Source organism: Cydia splendana, chromosome 9 (genome assembly GCF_910591565.1).
Source record: "Cydia splendana chromosome 9, ilCydSple1.2, whole genome shotgun sequence".
Taxonomy (NCBI): domain Eukaryota; kingdom Metazoa; phylum Arthropoda; class Insecta; order Lepidoptera; family Tortricidae; genus Cydia; species Cydia splendana.
This window is the reverse complement of record NC_085968.1, coordinates 19892721-19911255: the sequence shown is the minus strand read 5'-3', so window position 1 is coordinate 19911255 and position 18535 is coordinate 19892721. Positions and strand designations below refer to the sequence as shown.

General features: G+C 36.1%; 1 long non-coding RNA gene across 1 annotated transcript in view; it reads left to right on the top strand.

Annotated features, from left to right (window-relative positions):
* Nucleotides 1-15659: 15659 nt before the first annotated feature.
* The window catches only part of LOC134793856 (uncharacterized), a 33736-nt gene continuing 30860 nt past the window's right edge, over nt 15660-18535 (top strand). Inside the window, exon 1 of the long non-coding RNA XR_010144593.1 lies at nt 15660-15745. This is a non-coding gene — a long non-coding RNA (uncharacterized LOC134793856). The remainder of the gene's footprint in view (nt 15746-18535) is intronic.

Genomic DNA, 18535 nt, shown 5'->3' with positions numbered 1-18535 from the left:
AAATGCTGTTGTCGTATTTCGTGACATTTAAACGTGACGTTCGGATGTCAACTGCAGCCAGTATTGCGACGGCGAACGTCAATAAAATTGACAGATAAAGCAGCGGCAAGAACGACACCGCAACAGTAATGCAGCTGTAGTTGACATCCGAACGTCACCTTAAATTTGACGAACTTACTGTCAATTATAGGTATGTCACTAACGTCATAATAATCTCTTACTCAAACATCACATACTTAATATTAATTTATTTATATCAGTTAGTGTACGTTATTTTTAACTACAGCGTATAATACTTATAGTGGGTATGTACTTACTAAGAAAAATCTAATAAATTATACGACTTTGCATATTAATTTTACTGTTAATTTTTTTTTAAAGTGAATTCACTCAAAGAAAACCGACATTTATGAATAGACTTCATTATCTCAGAAATAGGCCAGTATCGATATTAATAAGTATTTTTACTATGAAGGTGCGTTTCCCGTTTTGATGATTAAAAGTTACAGGTGGTTTAAGGACCACGTCCCAAGAAAACAGCCGAGTAAATAACTCATTAAATATTATTCTTAGACTAGCACAACATTACAATACACGCACCAAAAAATAGAACGATTTTCCAGGTTTTATTTACGTTACAATAGTTATTTGTTACATTAAACCAGTACCTGATATCCAACTGAGTTAAGATTTGAATTTCGATTTGGTGTACTTAATATTATATCAAACTTTAAATATCTAACTGTAGCACTATTCCTCGATAACAGATGGCGCTAGGAGCTTAGGGTGGTAGGAGTATTCCACCTGTCCAATTTCTTTGTCCTTTGTTAATCGAGGTGGTAGGTAATAACCCTTACTCCTAGCGCTTTGGCGGGATACCTACATCCCGTTTCTATGGAACGACACAGATGTCAATGACAATTACGCCGCTCACCGAATAGATGTCTGTATTTTAGATAGCGCTAACGTTTGTTTTCCATAACTTCATGACCATGATGACGTATTTTCGCAATAGTCTAGAGTACTCTAGAGGATACCCAAACTGAATACGTACTCAAATGTAAAGTAATGCCAACATGCAAGCCTCGATAATATAAAAAAAAGATATTTATTTATTCGTCACGATCACAAATCATGTACGAACATATACAGACAACAACAGCAAGAAAAGAAGAAATAAGTAAGTGAAATCATCACATATAGTTACGTCAAAATCTGTCTATTTAAGTATATTTTGTCAGGAGCTCTTTTGCTTTATTTTTTTCTTAGAAAAACGTTTGTAAAGTGCTTATATTTTCTCAGGAGCTCGAGCTCTCTACAAGCCGCTTTAATAAAATAAAGAGTTAAAAAAGCAGCAATGTTCCCTGTGCTTTGTTTCACCTGTGCCATACTTGCGGGCGAATCCATGAAATATTCAGAGGCAAGGCGCCCTAGGCCTCCGCTATCACATTACGCGATTGCTCCCAACTAGGTACATACTGACAGAGTAGACTCTTATAGAGTAGACCATTTTTAAAAGACCTTCAAATCATCAAGAAAAGAGCGTACGCGTCGCATCTTAAAGGTCGGCTACGCACTTACAATCCTTCTGGTGTCCATGGACGACGGTAATTGTTTACCATCAGTCAATTCGTCTGCATGATTACATTTGCGTGCATGCTTCATTAATTGGTAAAATTTTCTTTGTAATTTAATAAATTTAATGAGCAAATATTTATTTAATAAACATAGGTAAGTACCTAAATTATACCTAAACTATATTTTTACCTAAACTTTATTACTAAACCTAAATATATCTAAACTTAAATATAAATGTACCTAAACTAAACATGTCTAAACATACCATCTACCTACCTACAGTCACCCCGGGCTGCTACCGTCCGACGCAAAGGTGCCTATCAAGCTCAGTGTTGCCGCGTTGGATTGCAAAAGAAGGCCTTTTGATTAAGAAATTTAAATCCCGAGTGTGTTGGCAAAGGTGTAAACTTATGAAATAAACAAATGAGCGTAAATTTAGTGTCCTGAATTGCCAGTGATAGATTACTGTCTGCATTCTTACTATGGTGATGTCGTTTTCTTTTTTCAAAATCTGCCAATATTCCACATATTGTATTCAATATCAAAGCGCAACGATATTTGCTTGTGCATTGAATTCTGTTGTTCAAATAAAATCTATGCGATTCGATGTATCCAGCAAAGTGGTAGTAAACTGTGAACTATCGATATAATGCATGCTGTTTTATTCTTGTTTTGTGAATAAATCTGTGACAATGGTTTGTAGTTTTGAATTATTTGAAAACGGTGAAATTTTGAAATAGTGTCTCCTTCAGCACTTCAATCTGACAATGAAATTACTGACAAAGTTCTATTCTTGTATTGAGAATTCTGATAATTTTATTATTATGTACCTACATTAGAATACTGTTTTTAAAATAAATAAATTGCACAAATGATAAGATATTTGTCAGGGCTTCTAACCTCCGTGCTGACCTGACATAGACCAACTGGCTGACTGACATAGGGAGGTACATATTTGGAACGACCGATTTTTAAATACAAATTCGACATGACACTACATGACTATAAATGACTTCAGTTCACGACATACAATGAAAGGACGACGACGACAGACCGCTCAATACTATTAGGGGTTTCCGACTAGGACTTGACTGGCCTAGGTGGGTAGTGATCCTGCCTGTGAAGCCGATGGTCCTGGGTTCAAAGCCTGGTAAGGGCGTTTATTCGTGTGATTAGCACGGATATTATTTCCTTAGTCATGTGTGTTTTCTATGTATTTAAGTATCTATTTGTGACGTCCCACGGTCAAAGGTACCTTATGGCGGGTATGGAGTTATGCATACCCCAGTAATCTACAATAAATAAGCTATCGATAACACAAAAGATCAACCTTCTAGGTTGCGTAGTTACAGAGATATGATTTTTTGAAAATAATGTTGTGAAATGAGCAACTTTACGATAAAGAAGTTTTAAGTTTAGCCGCCTCAAAAACTATGTTCCTGAAGTAAGTTACATAGTTGACTACAAATAATAATGCCTTATATATCTGAGATTAAAAAAATATTGCGACTTGTTCTGTAATGCAAATAGAAACTTTTGATATCGACTGATTTATGTGTATACTAACCAATCTCTTGAAAATAAAGTTTTATTTCATTTTCACGATTGATTGCAATGAGCTCTCAAGATTTAAATTTTATCTATTAGAAAACGACACTGACAGACAGTTTAAGCAAAAAACAATACCGATTTAGAGGTGAAAATGTATTTTCTGACTTTTTCATATAAAATCACAAAATTGAATATTTTTACTTTTAATGTGACACACAATCAATTTTTCTGAGCACATATGAAAGAAATTCTGTCATTCAAATGAAATAAATCCTAAAACCCCAACTAAATACTATATTTAACCCCTTATGCCACTTTAAACTTACATAACAATAACAGTATTTGCTCCATACATTTACGAAAAGGTACCTTATGGAAATAAATCTAATAATACATCACTACAAAATATCAATCATATTATAGTTTATCTTTTATGAATAGAAAATATTAATTTACATTAAACTGCCCCCAATTTAATTAGTTCTTCGTCATAATAATCTTAAAAAAGACCAATAATTTGTATGTAATGAAAAGGTACCTTGTGGTCAAGTTACATGATGAGGCATGATGATGATGGAACAGTTAGGATAAACTAATAATATTTTGGGGTTAAGATGGTATAAATCGTCTATTTCTTATCAATAATATATTTCGGTTGCTATTGAAGATAAGCGGCATTGAGGTTCAATGACCTCAGATATTCCATAAGGTAATGCGTCGGGTATTGGCATTTTTCAGCAAACCAATGGCTGATTTACTGCAAACCAAATGAAGATTATTCTAGTTAAGAAAGACTTGACGAGAGTAACTTTGGTATAATAGCAGTCTACTTGGATTTGTGATGTCGGTCTATGTACGGTTATAATATTTGCGAGGCGCCCCAACCAGAACTGAAATTATCAAATTAGTTTTGCAGAATGCTAATACAGTTCTCTACCAAACTTCTTTTCCCGTATTGACTAGTTTTTTTGGGAATTTTCAATCTTTTTTCCATAAGGTACCTTTTCTACTAAACTCTGAGACGACATTACTAGGCTTATAACTAACTTATAACAAAAATAAAAACAGGTAAACAAACGTTACGCATTAAGGTTTCAGATCACACAATAAAAAAAAATTGAGCATTTTTTCACCTCTTTACAAAACATTTAATATCTCCGAAACTAGAAACCCTCATAAGGTACCTTTTCCCGTGGAACGTCACATTTATAAATATTTATACCCACAACACGAACTTTATTGAGCTTACCGTGAGACTTAGTCAATTTGTCTAATAATGTCCTATAATATTATGTATTTATTTATTAACAAATAATTTTAAGCAAAAAATTATGATAAAAGAAAAGTTTTAATCATCTATACAAACTGCCAACCCCACTTCCAATTGAAAAACTTATTCTCTATATTGTTATCCACTTCACCGCTCAAGTTTGTTATGCTCGCAAATCCCTTATAAGTCTTAGCAATGTCCTCCCTAACTTCGGAACCCAAAGTAATCTAAAACATATAGACAAGTGGGAGTCGACGTTATGTGCCTGTCAAATTGCTGTCGTTTTATATGGATAAGCAATTTTGTGGAGGTTTGAGAGGTAGGTACGTGAACGATGTTAGTAAAACTTGTGGATGGTTTTAACTAGATTATATTGTGCTTGCCGTCTAAAAAATAGGTAGATTAAGCTAATAAAAATAGATAACTCAATCCAAAATACATTTATTTAATTGTTAAAGATTTAAAACTGCGGTTGAAAAGCGAACTGAAAAGCTTAAAATATTCCTTAACTTAATCTATGTAAATTAAAATTTAGTCAGGGTCATAAACAGCAGTCAAGGGACCTTGATGTATTGAATATTCCCATTTAAAAACGACAGGTTAGATTCGTAAGACGTGACGTCACGTGTCCGAACTGTTACAATGTCATTGAGTTTTTCATTTTTATTATTATAAGAGTTAGGAGCGAAAAACAAATTACATGCATTTTTTTAATGCGACGTAGCTATAGTTACCAATTATACAGTAAATTGTGTAAAAAATATTTTCCATAATGGCAATATCCAGGGAGGAAAATGAGGACTACGTTTGTAGTCCTTCTTAAAAGTAGGTACAGTCGCCATCAGATATATCGGAGCGGCCAAGGTGCCCACAAATATAACACGCCTCCATTGTCAAGGCGGTAGAGTGGGTGTCCAGATATTTTTGAGCACCTCGGCCGCTCCGTTATATCTTAGACTGTACAGTGCCTAAGTAATAATTCCTTTATTAGGAACCATTTTTCTACAGGACAAGCTGTACTCTGAATTACTTGGTCCCTCCAGCGTGTTTTCATTTCATTTCCTCTCGGCTCCTCGACATAATTATGTGGAAGAACTGAATGAACCTATCTCTTCATTACCGCACTTCCTTTAAAACGAACAGCAGTCCGTTTACATTAAAGGTACCTAGTAGGGATAAAGTAAGATGAATATATAAAGATAGAGTCAGTCCATGAAAAGTCTGCAGCGGATTTGATAGCCCACGCAGTGCACGTGTTATTTTAAACGTCAAACTTCTATGAAATTATGACGCATAAATGACACTTGCACTGCGTGGGCTATCAAATCCGCAGCAGACTTTTGTTGGTCCGACTCTAGTAATGTAAAAGCTGAAAATTTACATTTGACTTAGGTACGTTTGACCTCAATTTAAGTGTGTAATTTTTCATTAAGTTTGAGAATGACCAGACGGTTAACATACCTATATAGTAACTAAACCTATTAAAAGTTTACCTGCCGAGAATACAATGTATTTATTATACAATTTTCGCAATTTCGGAGTTGGTCCCATAGGAAAAGTTGCCCAGTATGACCTATTCACCCCGTAAATTTTAAACAGAAATAGATATCATACACTGGTCAAAGGCGCCTAGCCTTTCAAAAATGGCATAAAACGCGGCTTTAAAGACGCGGGTTCAATTTCCGCCCAAGCCACCGGTGGACTTGGTCACTTTTTCTTAAGTGTATGATATCTATTTCAGTTTATTATTACATGGTTCAACTGTGTATTTGTTTTCTTTTTTGTATTATTATTTAATTGTGTATTTTAATTTTATTTATGGGTACTTATTACAACTTTGACGGTGATGTTTTTGACATTAAAGATTTTGAATTAAATTGAATTGAATTGAATGTTAAAAACGATCTCACCACAATACACATATTACATACATATTTTCATCTAGAGGCTTATTATTTCGTAGGTACCTACTTACTGATCTATGAGAACGATCGTTTTGCTCAACATCGATTTTAACAAAGATAACAAAGAGCCGACAGTTTTTTTGATGTAAACAAATTCGGCTATTTAATTTTTGGGTTCGTAAATTCTTTTCGGAATTAGAATGAACTTAGGAAGTTCGCTTTATCGGTCGCCTGCGAGCGATACGGCTTTTGATACGTGATAGGAATGCCTACCAAATTATGGGCGGCTCGGACTCCGCAGAGGTTGGTGGCTCGAATGAAAAGCTGGCAATGGCAAGAAAATGCAGAAAAAGAATAACAGTTTGCCTTATAAGTGACAAGAAACGTTTCTGACAATAATGTTACTGAATAAATTTCAGGTCACATCTCCGCTACTTCTAACGTCAGTAAAACTGGTTATGATTATAAAATTCGAGACTATATGTCAGTGGCCGCTTGGCCTAGGGGGTATCTGTAACAGATAAAATAAAATAAAATAAATAAATGGATGGAAGTTCAAGACAAAGTTAAGAAGTGCCTTCTTAATTTTTTTTATGCCTCTGCAGTATAATATACCTAATGATTACATGCTTTTGAGACTTTGCTGTTTTGTGAAAATACTAATAAAACAGGGTCGTTGATACACATAATAAAACACTTAAAGGAATTATGTTAAAGTACTTGCTGTGATAACTAATAAGAATGTTGTTGTTTATCGGGAAGTATAAAATTACACACAAACAGATAATTAAAATTTTACACCTAAAAACTAAAGAATCTTAACAGAAATTTTCCATTTGAAACTTAATAACTTACATGAAATTTAAATGAAAGTTTCACTTTCGTAACTTACAAGCTGCCCATCACTAAATGCAGGTAACACAAGTATCGGTTATCTATATAGGTATATATCTATGTAAACATTACCATGCCCCACAGATGCATGTTTCTTAATATAGGGTGTTTAGTTTATGGTTTCTGGACATATTGTAGGGAAGTTGTGATATGGATGTAGATTATTTTATACTTATTATGTAGCTTAGATATGTAGTTCATTCATATTGGTTGTGTAGGTTACTTTCCAGTACCTATGCAAGTTAATGACGCATCTTCATCAAATAAACTACCTATGTACTTATATACGTTTACGAATAATAAAGTAATATAATACCAGCGCATTTAAAATCATATTTAAGTACACAAACATTTTTTTGGAATTACAACATTATTTGATGTACCTTTTCATAAACTTAACTTTAATTAAGAAAATCGAGATAAACAAAAAGGACAATCAGACATCAAATGAAATTTCCCGTCGAAATAACTCCGATATTTGTATCCGTTTCCATTAATTCTCGTGAAAATTCAGAATGCAATTGGCTTGATTTTTCCTTACGAATCAGCGGTATTTTTCCGATCCCTTGTGCAAGTTGTGCACTACAAAGGTGGGTGTTTGCACAAAAAGGTTTCATGTTCATTATGTATTTATGTCGCTTAAGGCCCTTAATGCGAAAAGAGAACAAAGGGGTTTAAAACCCGCGACACCAACTGCGTTTTAATCCAGTACAAAGTGGAATTTATAATATTTTTTGTTTATAAAAGGATGTTTTTAAATGACGATTTAAATGTATGTACTTGCACAATTGTGCAAACTTTTGTATGGATTGACATGGCTATTTGTACGTTACGTACAAATCATGTAGAAATAGCAATACATTTGACGTCCCCTCCCCCGCAAAAATCGGCAGACTGTTTCGTAAAGAAAATGACAGCGATGACATCTGCTTTCTAAATGTTCTAAGTAGAAAAATGTTATTGTAACCCCAGCTATGTGTTAAGGGATGTAGGGAGTAATGTAGGGACATTACTCATTTAGTATCAGATGTGTTGGAAAGGTTATTACGCTATTATCGTTATTAAGGTAAATGCTAACGAGTATAGCGTATCTATGGGCTAATAGTTGCCTGAAAATAAATATTTTCATTTCATTTCAAAGGCTCCAGTGCTCAGCCACGTACCATTGATGAGCCTTCTTGGTATGTATTTTCTTGATAAAAATAATGATAGAAATCGAAACAATATTTCAGTATTAGTAACAGATCTGTAAAAATTACATTTTTATTCATTATACGTAATTACCTGCTTGTCGCCTGTTGCTAACGTTATTTCGATACTTATTAAATATTTTTTGAATAACTTTTCATTTGCAATAGGTACTCAAAGAATGTTAGTTTGAACATTTTTTTACAGAAATACTCAAAGTATTTTATTACCTACCTTGCAAAAACGAAACTCATCGTGTCAACTTACAAAGAGAATAAAATTCGTGGAATTGAACACAAATGTTAAACATATTAAAACGATCACTCACGTATTTTAAGTCGAAAAACGCTCCGCTACGATTTTTCGACTTATAATAAATACGTTTTAAAATATTTTATTTGCGTGTGTCATTTATATAAGCTTTCAGAGTAACCAAAGAATGTTACATTACATAATATTTCATAACCCTATCCGAGCATAATCTTATAAGTTTCAAACAATTTCCCGTTCAAATATCGCTGCATAATGGAAAACCTTGCGAAATTCCAAACTAACCCCGGCTAAACTAAACCTCTTATAAGCATAAACCCTGCCGCCAATCGTTCAACTTTCTATAACGTTGTTATAGTTCGTAACACAAATTGTCTTGCAAGACATAGATCGTGGAGCGAGTTTGGCCCAGTCAGGTTCCTTGGGGACAGAACCTCTATATCCTGATTAGCTGGGTTCCCTGAAGACGTCGAAATCTCCTTATAACGAGGACAAGTTATGCCGCAATCTGAATGCAATACATGTCATCGAAGGAAGCTATATCTTTTCCAGAAGGCATTGGCGCTTTGAGTTCAATATTGCAATGGCGCCCCAGCATGACGGCGAGACGTATTTTTCAATTTTTTATTTATTTAAAACAAAAATGCAGACAAGAAGACGAATCCACGAATTGCTATTCCTGAAGAGGCATATATAATGCTTTTCTCCAAACGTGCGAGAAAATAAGGTAAAAATAATAATAATTATTGGATAATTCAAGAATATATGTTGTACTTTAGTTTTTACACGCATCGCGCTGAGGCAGCGCGGGTTAAAAAAAATATGTTATTTAAGACACTTCGAAAAACGCCTTGCGTTATCCTTTTTTAACACGTTACAATGTGTACAAATGTGTTTTATACAACACGATAAAAGTAGACGTTAAATTTTATAATAACATTGACTCGCATATAAACAAACAAATTAGTATGAATGGGTTGGGCAAATGGGCAGGCAGCGTTCGAAAACTTTGTACTTGCCTAATTAACTAGATTCGGGGTCTGTCTTGATTAGATCACGTATCGAGGGATCAAAACGGGTCTTAAGGTAAATATAAACTTTCTTTTATTGTTGTTTCGAATGCAATAAACAGTCAACTACTAAATTAAGATTGAATTTACTATGAATTAAATAGGTATAACTAGTGTCTCTCAGTAACTTGTAAATAGCATGACATGTGTTGGAATAATTTATTTTCTTGCATGAATAAAGCTTGTAAAATGTACATCTTAGAGTTAGACCGGTGCAAAGGAGCTTTTAGGTGAGTTTCACAGTGAAATGGTATGTCGGCGCTCCACGGCTGACGCCTGAATGATTTTTAACGAACCTATCTTAAATACATAATTATATTTTATACGATGTTTAAGCCACGTTTGTCTCAAAAGGTAGTTTAAATAGCGGGTTGATTAGAAATGGATGGTTTTAATAGATTATATCATCATCATCATTGGCCTGTAAAATCATTAAAATGATAGTTTATACAGCGTCCATAAGAGTGCGACACTTCCGCAAATGACTACGAGTAGTAAGTCCAATGCGAGAGCGGCAGCCGCGACCGTATACCTAGCTGGCAGTGGCAGGAGAATGCCGTGCCCGGTGACGAAGGTGGGAGAACGGCGCGGCGCGGCGCGCTGGTGTCTCGCTTCTCGCCTAGTGTGAAGAAGGTAAAACCACGCTTCATCGTGTGCAACTACTCCTTAACCCAGGGTTAGATTATATACGTTAAATTGTTGCATGGCGTTTCCGGATATAATAATGATACTAACTGAACAGTACCTACCAGTAGTCAGTATTAGTGACGCTGCAGGAGGTCTCGGGTTCGAATCATGGTAAGGGCATTTATTTGGGTGTATCACAGATAAAGAAAGCACCACGTGATCACCGATCAGCCTTCAGCCGTAGAAAGTGACATGACGTACGCCTCGGCCCGGGCCCGGGCCGGTCTAGCATGAGTCGTCCTTTATTTTGCTGTTATCGTTTTGTTATTGATATGTTTCTACCAGTAGTAGTGTATCTCGTTCTACCCAAGACATGAGCGCGAGTGAGATGCACGAGCACAAAGAGAATAGATAAAATTGACATGAATTTATAGGTTCGAATTTTGCCTGCTAGATTTTTCTTGTACGAACGAGGGATCTGCATGTAATTTCGATAAAAACTACAACTCGCTTAAAGCGGGGATTTTTGCTAATGAACCAATGTCGTGTTTTATTAACATTCAAGGGATCGTTGGAATAGTGCCCACTAGAGATGCCACGAATATTCGGCAACTATTCGGTATTCGGACTATTCGGCCACTTTGCCGAATATTCGGTATTCGGCCAAATGTTGCATACTATTCGGCCGAATACCGAATATCTATTCCACCTACCTAAAAGAAAAAAATCACCAAAAACTAGCTATTTTTAATATTTAAAATGTATTCTTGGAAAGGACTTATTTACGAAGGCACGTTTTTGAGCATTTGTTGATTAGAAAATATTTTATTTTTATCATGGGTCTGATTTGATTGACTCTGAAGCGTTGCGAGACTTGCACCTTTTTACATGTAATGTTTTTGATGGGTAGGTACTACATTAATTAATTATGTTCAACATAAAAATATATCTTAGCAAACGTTGTGCTTTGTTGGCGAACAGTTTTCGTAATAAATATTCACATCTCATGCCGAATATTCGGTCGCCGAATATTCGGCCTAATTCACTATTCGGGGCATCTCTAGTGCCCACATTTGGTGAAAGGAATATATTCAAACGAATTGTCATTAGATGTAATGCTAGTTCTGTGTAACCTATGTGAAATATAAGACAACTATAGAAACATACCTAATACAAGTGAACTTTCCGGGAAATAAAAACAATAACAAGGCTTGCAATATTGCTGCACGATATAAAACGCACCTCTTTACCAGAAATTCGGCACAGTATTGGGTAAAGGCTGACTCACGCTAGACCGGGCCGTGCCCGGGCCGAGGCCTATTAGTTATTCTGTGCCGAGGCATCCGACATGTCATTTTCTATGACGGCTGATCGGTGATCACGTGGTGCTTTCCATAGAAAACGAAGCTCCGGAAGCTCCGTTATGGCCACGGCCCGGTCTAACGTGAGTCATCCTTAAGCTGATTCGTAATTTCAAATTATTGCACACCTCACGGCACATATGATACCAACTCCTTGTACGTGTTCAAAGTAACTAGCTACACTTTTACAAAGAAGCCACTCCGTAAAGTTTCTGACGCAGAATCCGAACGGGTGTCGCCAGAGAGTCGTTTGAATAAAGTTAGCTCACTGATTTATGTGAAAACTTTTCGGAATACCCCGATTCTGGGATGTCCGTGTATTGTGTATTTTATCCTTGTGGCTATTCGCTAGTTCTATTAAGTATTTGCGTCCCATCGGTCCGGGCTGGTGTAAATAATGTGTTTAACTTCGTAAGATATAACAGAGTTAGTTAAACTGGGTTACACGATTTTACGCGTGCATATCCAGAATTAGATAAAATACTAAATTGCCATTATTCAGGTCAGTTATCGTACCTATTTACTTATTTATATTGTATGTAAATAAATGTTTTGAAAACTTATTTATCGTATGGCAATCTTATTAAATACAAGTGCGTACACATCATATTATTAGGGGAAGGTTGCTATCATTGGACCACTTAATTTCGCTGCCTTATAATTTGCACAATTCATGTAAGAAATTAAAACAAGTTTGATAATTTTGAACCATTGATATATATGTCGGACCCTGACACCAGAAAGACGTATTGCAGCGTTATAGTTCATTATTTTAGACGCTTTGATTAGATTTGATTAGCAATGTTGAGCTACGTATTATTTGGTTGTAACAAAATAAATAAATTTGTGTAGAGAGTAACTCCGTCTATTGGCGCATTGTTGAAATAAAGTTGCTTAGAGAGTAACGCCATCTATTGGCGTGTTGTTGAACTGAGATGACAGGTAGAAGGCTTTGGAACGTCGAGAGGTTTCTCTCGAGTGAGCGTAGGCACGAGTTGGCGTTTTTGTCGGTATGTTGGTAGACTGGTCGAGCAGGTTTGCCAACTTGACTGAGGCGGGAGCGGAGAGGTTCCGCCGCTGGTAGTTCTTCTTGATCGGACCGCGCTAGAGATCGGACGTACTCGTTAGCCAACCTCGTGCCTAACTCGCTACGTTCCTGAAGGTTTATACCTGAAGGATTATTCTGATAGCTTATAGAATCCCGCGTTCTTTAACCATTTAGCTAAGTGTTTTATTTCAAGTGTTATTTTTATTTCTTATGTTTCATTATAGTGTAAATAACATTATTTGCGGTATTTGACACATTATGACTGACGTATATAGAGATGTAACTAACGCAAATCGATTGTCACAGCAAGCGATTACGATTAGATGGCACGTAGACTGAGGTATCGAATTGTGACGTATAATGATTTTTTATTTGAGATTTAAATAAAGCTAGAATTATATGGTTTTCCCGCAAGCTACCGGTCGGTCGGTGTATTTAATACACCGACCGAGTAGCTCGCACCCATTGTCAAAATAGAAACTAACTGGGGATCTATTTTAAAGTTTATTTATGTTATTTCTGTGTCAAATTTGTTGTCTGTTAAGTGACGATAAATATATCCATATTTACAGTTAATTATCCACCTTTTCCTTATTTTTATTAAATGAAAAATGAAAAATTCATATCGATTTACTTAGACGACTACCGATTCATAACGGTGGTGTCCGGCCAACCCTAAAATTAAAAAAAAAAAGACGTAGAACGTAAACGTTCGCAGTGCAGTTGTTTTCCTTTGTGATTTCGATGTGCAAAACATTTTACGTAGTATTGCTGTTGTGAGTGACAGACGTCAAATACCGCAAATAATGTTATTTACACTATAGAAGCTTACTTTTGTGAAATAAAGAAATGATGTGTTATGTGTTGTTTTAACTTGTTTTGAAAAGATTTGTCCCTCTGAGTTTGTTGCCGGTCCCATAGAGGGCTAAATCTTCTCAGGTCAGATATGTAGGGTTATAGCCGGCCTAGTTTGACTTGAATAAAGATTTAAACGGTTTCTTTTTACTTTCTTATCGCTCCCTTGAGTTAAAAAATAGCAATTAGTTCTTTTAAACATTTAGTACTGAAGTATAGTAGGCACTAGTATGGTTAACGAGTCCTAATGTTTATTTCATGCACTGGTAGCAATGGTAGCATACTGGTTTAGCTGTGAAGTAATACATTATCGTACTACCCCCACGCGCCCACCGCCTTTGAGACCATCGGTACTCGACATATATTTATTCGTTACCTTACAGACAAATGACTACAGTTTAATAATCTAGGAGAAGAAACGTGAAAAGGATTTTTCGCACTGTTGCCTTCTTTGGACCAGGGTCACCTTGATTGGACCACGGTGTCACCATCAATGCACTTGGGATTTTTTTGCTGATGGTCTAATCAAGGAGACTTATATAAATTGTCATTTTTATTTCTTTTAATATATTTTTTATTAAGAGTATTTATAAATATATAAATGGAAGATCATGAGAAGAGTACATGACGTATGGCAGCCTTCTTTAGTTGACATTTTTAAAACTGAAAAAAAAAGGTGCCGTGATTGGACCGGTCCGATGATAGGACATACATGCGGTCCATTGATAGCAACTAGGTATCATATAACAAAAAAAATAAAAATAAAAATAACGAAAATAACTGGCCAGAAACTATTATTATAAATTTAATGATTAATAGATTTCTAACCATCATACGTCAATACACTCAAACAAATGCAAATATAATGACACTTATTTGCGTTTCTCTTTCGCGTAATTATTACATCGCCAACGCTCGAAACACACTTGCTCAAGTCACTCGTCGCCGAGAAGCGCGGCGCGACTGAGGAAGCAGTCGTGCCCATGGTATAATAATATACTCCGCCTGGTACTCCATTCCCGTCTTTTCTAGGTCACCTAACTGACACGGGCCTACGTCGTGCCCATAGTCTAATAAAACATGGTCTTCCATTCCCAGAGTGACACGGGCCTACGTCACAACAACATGGCCGCTATATATAGCGCTATCGCATATTATCATATAGCGCTGTCGCATGATGACGTAGGCCCGTGTCAGTTAGGTGACCTAGAAAAGACGGGAATGGAGTACCAGGCGGAGTATATTATTATACCATGGTCGTGCCGCTTGGATCGCTCAAGGACACTTTGTACCATGTCTATCTCTGTCTAGCATGCGTAGGTTTTAAAATATTTAGATGGTGGATGGCAACCTTCCCCTAATCTAAGTCAGATTATTATTTGTAAATAAAAACGTAAAAGTACCATCAAATGCAGGCAGGTTTGCCTGTAGCGAGAGAAATAATGTAGTCTTACTGTTCACTTTACTGTAAATTTAAGGTCAATGTTGCCTCATAAATAAGATCCTTCAAGAGCCGAGAAGCTAACGGTCTTCTAAATCCAAATAAACAGGGCTTCATCGAATTCTCATTCCGTCCTCACACATGATTTATCCGAGGAGTGGGATCAAGGCGGACGTAATTTATCGTCGGAGAGGCCCCGGCGACGCATTCCTACCGCTTACATATCCGTACGAGTCGAGCTTTGAAGCTGACCAGTATAACCTCTGCGATCCTTATCAATGGATAATTGGGAAGAGTACGTACACTGGTTTGCTGTAATCATAAATTCGCTTGTAATCGTTGAGCGATGAGAATGCGATACAAAGCCGTTAATTTTGGCGACGAGGCGAGATAACGCAGTCGACACCTTTGATAAAAACATACAAGAGGATCTCTTCTTTAATTCGTTCTGAGGTTTGGCGAAATATCCTTTTGTCTTTATAAATAATTAACCTGTGAAGGTTAAGACTTAAGAAAGCATGAAGTAATAAAGACACAATTAAAACTTTTGACGTGTAATCACGATCACTTATTGCGATTTTGCGTCTTTTTTTTGCATAAAGTACCGACCTAATCCCTTTTTAGGGTTCCGTAGCCAAATGGCAAAAAACGGAACCCTTATGGATTCGTCATGTCTGTCTGTCTGTCCGTGTATGTCACAGCCACTTTTTTCCGAAACTATAAGAAAGTGTTGAAAGTTGGTAAGTAGATGTATTCTGTGAACCGCATTAAGATTTTCACACAAAAATAGAAAAAAAAACAATAAATTTTGGGGGTTCCCCATACTTAAACTCAGAAACTCAAAAAATATTTTTTCATCAAACCCATACGTGTGGGGTATCTATGGATAGGTCTTCAAAAATGATATTGAGGTTTCTAATATCATTTTTTTCTAAACTGAATAGTTTGACACTTCCAAAGTGGTAAAATGTGTGTCCCCCCTCCCCCCCCTCCCCCCCCCGTAACTTCTAAAATAAGAGAGTGATAAAACTAAAAAAAAATATATGATGTACATTACTATGCAAACTTCCACCAAAAATTGGTTTGAACGAGATCTAGTAAGTAGTTTTTTTTAATACGTCATAAATCGTAAACCGCAATTTTATTATGTTACTTGCTGCTACGGAACCCTTCATGGGCGAGTCCGACTCGCACTTGGTCGCTTTTTAATAAAAGGACGTAACTAAGTGCCGCGAGTGAGAGTGAGATACTTTTGCTAAAATAATAAGTCAGTATGTATAGGTAATAAATAAATTTTGGCTCGCTCATCTGCCGAAACTAACTTATAAGTATATTTCAAGTTATCATGCTATGGTAAATACCCCGTTTTTCATAGTAGCTATCTAATCTTGTTTCCAGTTATACAACCATTATTAGGAATTTCCAATTACAATGTATTGTAAACCCGAAACTAGCCAAGGGCAATACCTACTTTAATAACAGAATATTTTTACAACCCTACTTCCAATATTGCTTTGACCATTTCCTTTATATATGTATTTAAGTAGTTTGAAATCGCAAAATAATAAAAGATAATTTGAACAGAGGGCCTACCGCGAACAACGTTCGACGTATTGCCTCCCTGTCACCCTTACGTACGAATTTACAAGTGCGACAGAGAGGCAACACGTCGATGTTGGTTCGCGATAAGCAGAACAAGAATAGGGACGGTCGCTAGGGCTCGAGCAGAATTTTAATAAGCTTTAATTTATTCAATAAGACTCGAATTTCGGGCAGTCCACAATTGGATTTGGGAAGTTTAAAATAATGTCAATAGCAGGTCAATGGGTCTAAGATAGAAATAGGAAGATAATATAAATTTGCAGACTTGTTATTTAGCTAAGAAGGAAAAATTCGTTTTAAATCGAAATCTTTGTCAGTTTAAAATGAAAATCGTTAACTGAAGTGGAACATCAAAATTTTATTCAGCGCTAATCACTATTTTGTTGTTGCGTTTCTTTGTAGCATTTTTGCTACGTAGCGGGAGTTCTGTGCTGGCTACGAGCGACGTAGCGCTACAAAATCCCAATAATATGACCAACCAATGGACCAAGAAAAGTCTACAACGATTTCAAAGCCTTGAATTGCGTAGACGACTTGCTATGGTAAAATATTTCTTTAAACTGATACGAGGCACATTGTCTAACCCTTCCTTATTACAATTTGTATCGTTTAAAGTACCACTACACATTAGAGGTTCCCTCCGTCCACGCCAACGGCCGCTATTCCTGGTCCCGCACGCCACGACAAATCTGAGCAACTCTCCTCTGTATGTGGCCTTGAACCACATCAACAATATTCTGCTCTTTGACCCAACACTGGACTTGTTCTCGCAGTCAGAGTCGAGATTTCTGGCCACAGCCGCTCGCTATTTGGAGTCAATTAACACTCCTACCACAATACAGTATTAGATTACTTTTTACCTGTGCATGTCATGTTAGGTGTAATATGTGCTCAATATGTGTATCAAAATTAATGTAAGTATATTAAAATTTAAATTGACCTACCTATAAACTGAAATGTATACGTGTTTATCTTATAATTTAACAAAATGCTATTTATGTAATTAATCATTTTATATTTTTGTACTGTGACCTATAACTTTCATGTTTGGCAATTTGCTGTAAATGTAAGTTGGTTAAATAAAGAAATATATAAATATTATCTCTATTTTTCACCGTGTTCAGTTTCTCGAACAAGACTAATACAACCAAGCGCAAGATGAACTGCCTGTAGGCACCTTGAACTCTCAATTATATTTAATTCATGTCGACCGTGGTCAAATATTAAAATTAGTGATATGTATTTAGTTCTTAAATAATTGTATTGCGATATGCCTATTAGGGTAATTATTTCAATTTGACATTTTATATTTATTTAAATTTATGATTATGATGATGAATTTGCACGCTTGACGGGCGTGGCGCGTTGCATGCGATCCAAAGCCGGGCGCCTTCGGCACCCTCATACTAAAAGCGTAACACTATACATATATTGTAACATCCCCATACTGTATCAATCCAAATAAATAATTTCTGATTTTCAAAGGAGTCAAAGAGCACGAAGGAATATAATCATTTTGCAGATCGGACGTAGGTATATCAGTAAAGGTGAAATACTGTAAATATATCATACTTACATACTCACAATTATATTATCTAGGAATACTGAAATATTTTAACTGTTGATGTAGGAAAGCTAGGCGCTTTCAAGCACCTCGTAAAGTATTAGATGTTTCTGTTATCAGAAAGTGTGTTTTTATAGCACTTAGTGACTTTTTCTTACGTTTCATATGCTTTGTTTCCCATTGTTTGTAAATGGTAAAATCACGTGACCGCGCGGAACACACTGACGCAGGTCCGTCCTCTACAAGCGCTGCCGCGCGACTGAAGAGGGCGTAAGTGCGTTCGCGAGTGATGGCGGTTGCGGATTTAGTAGG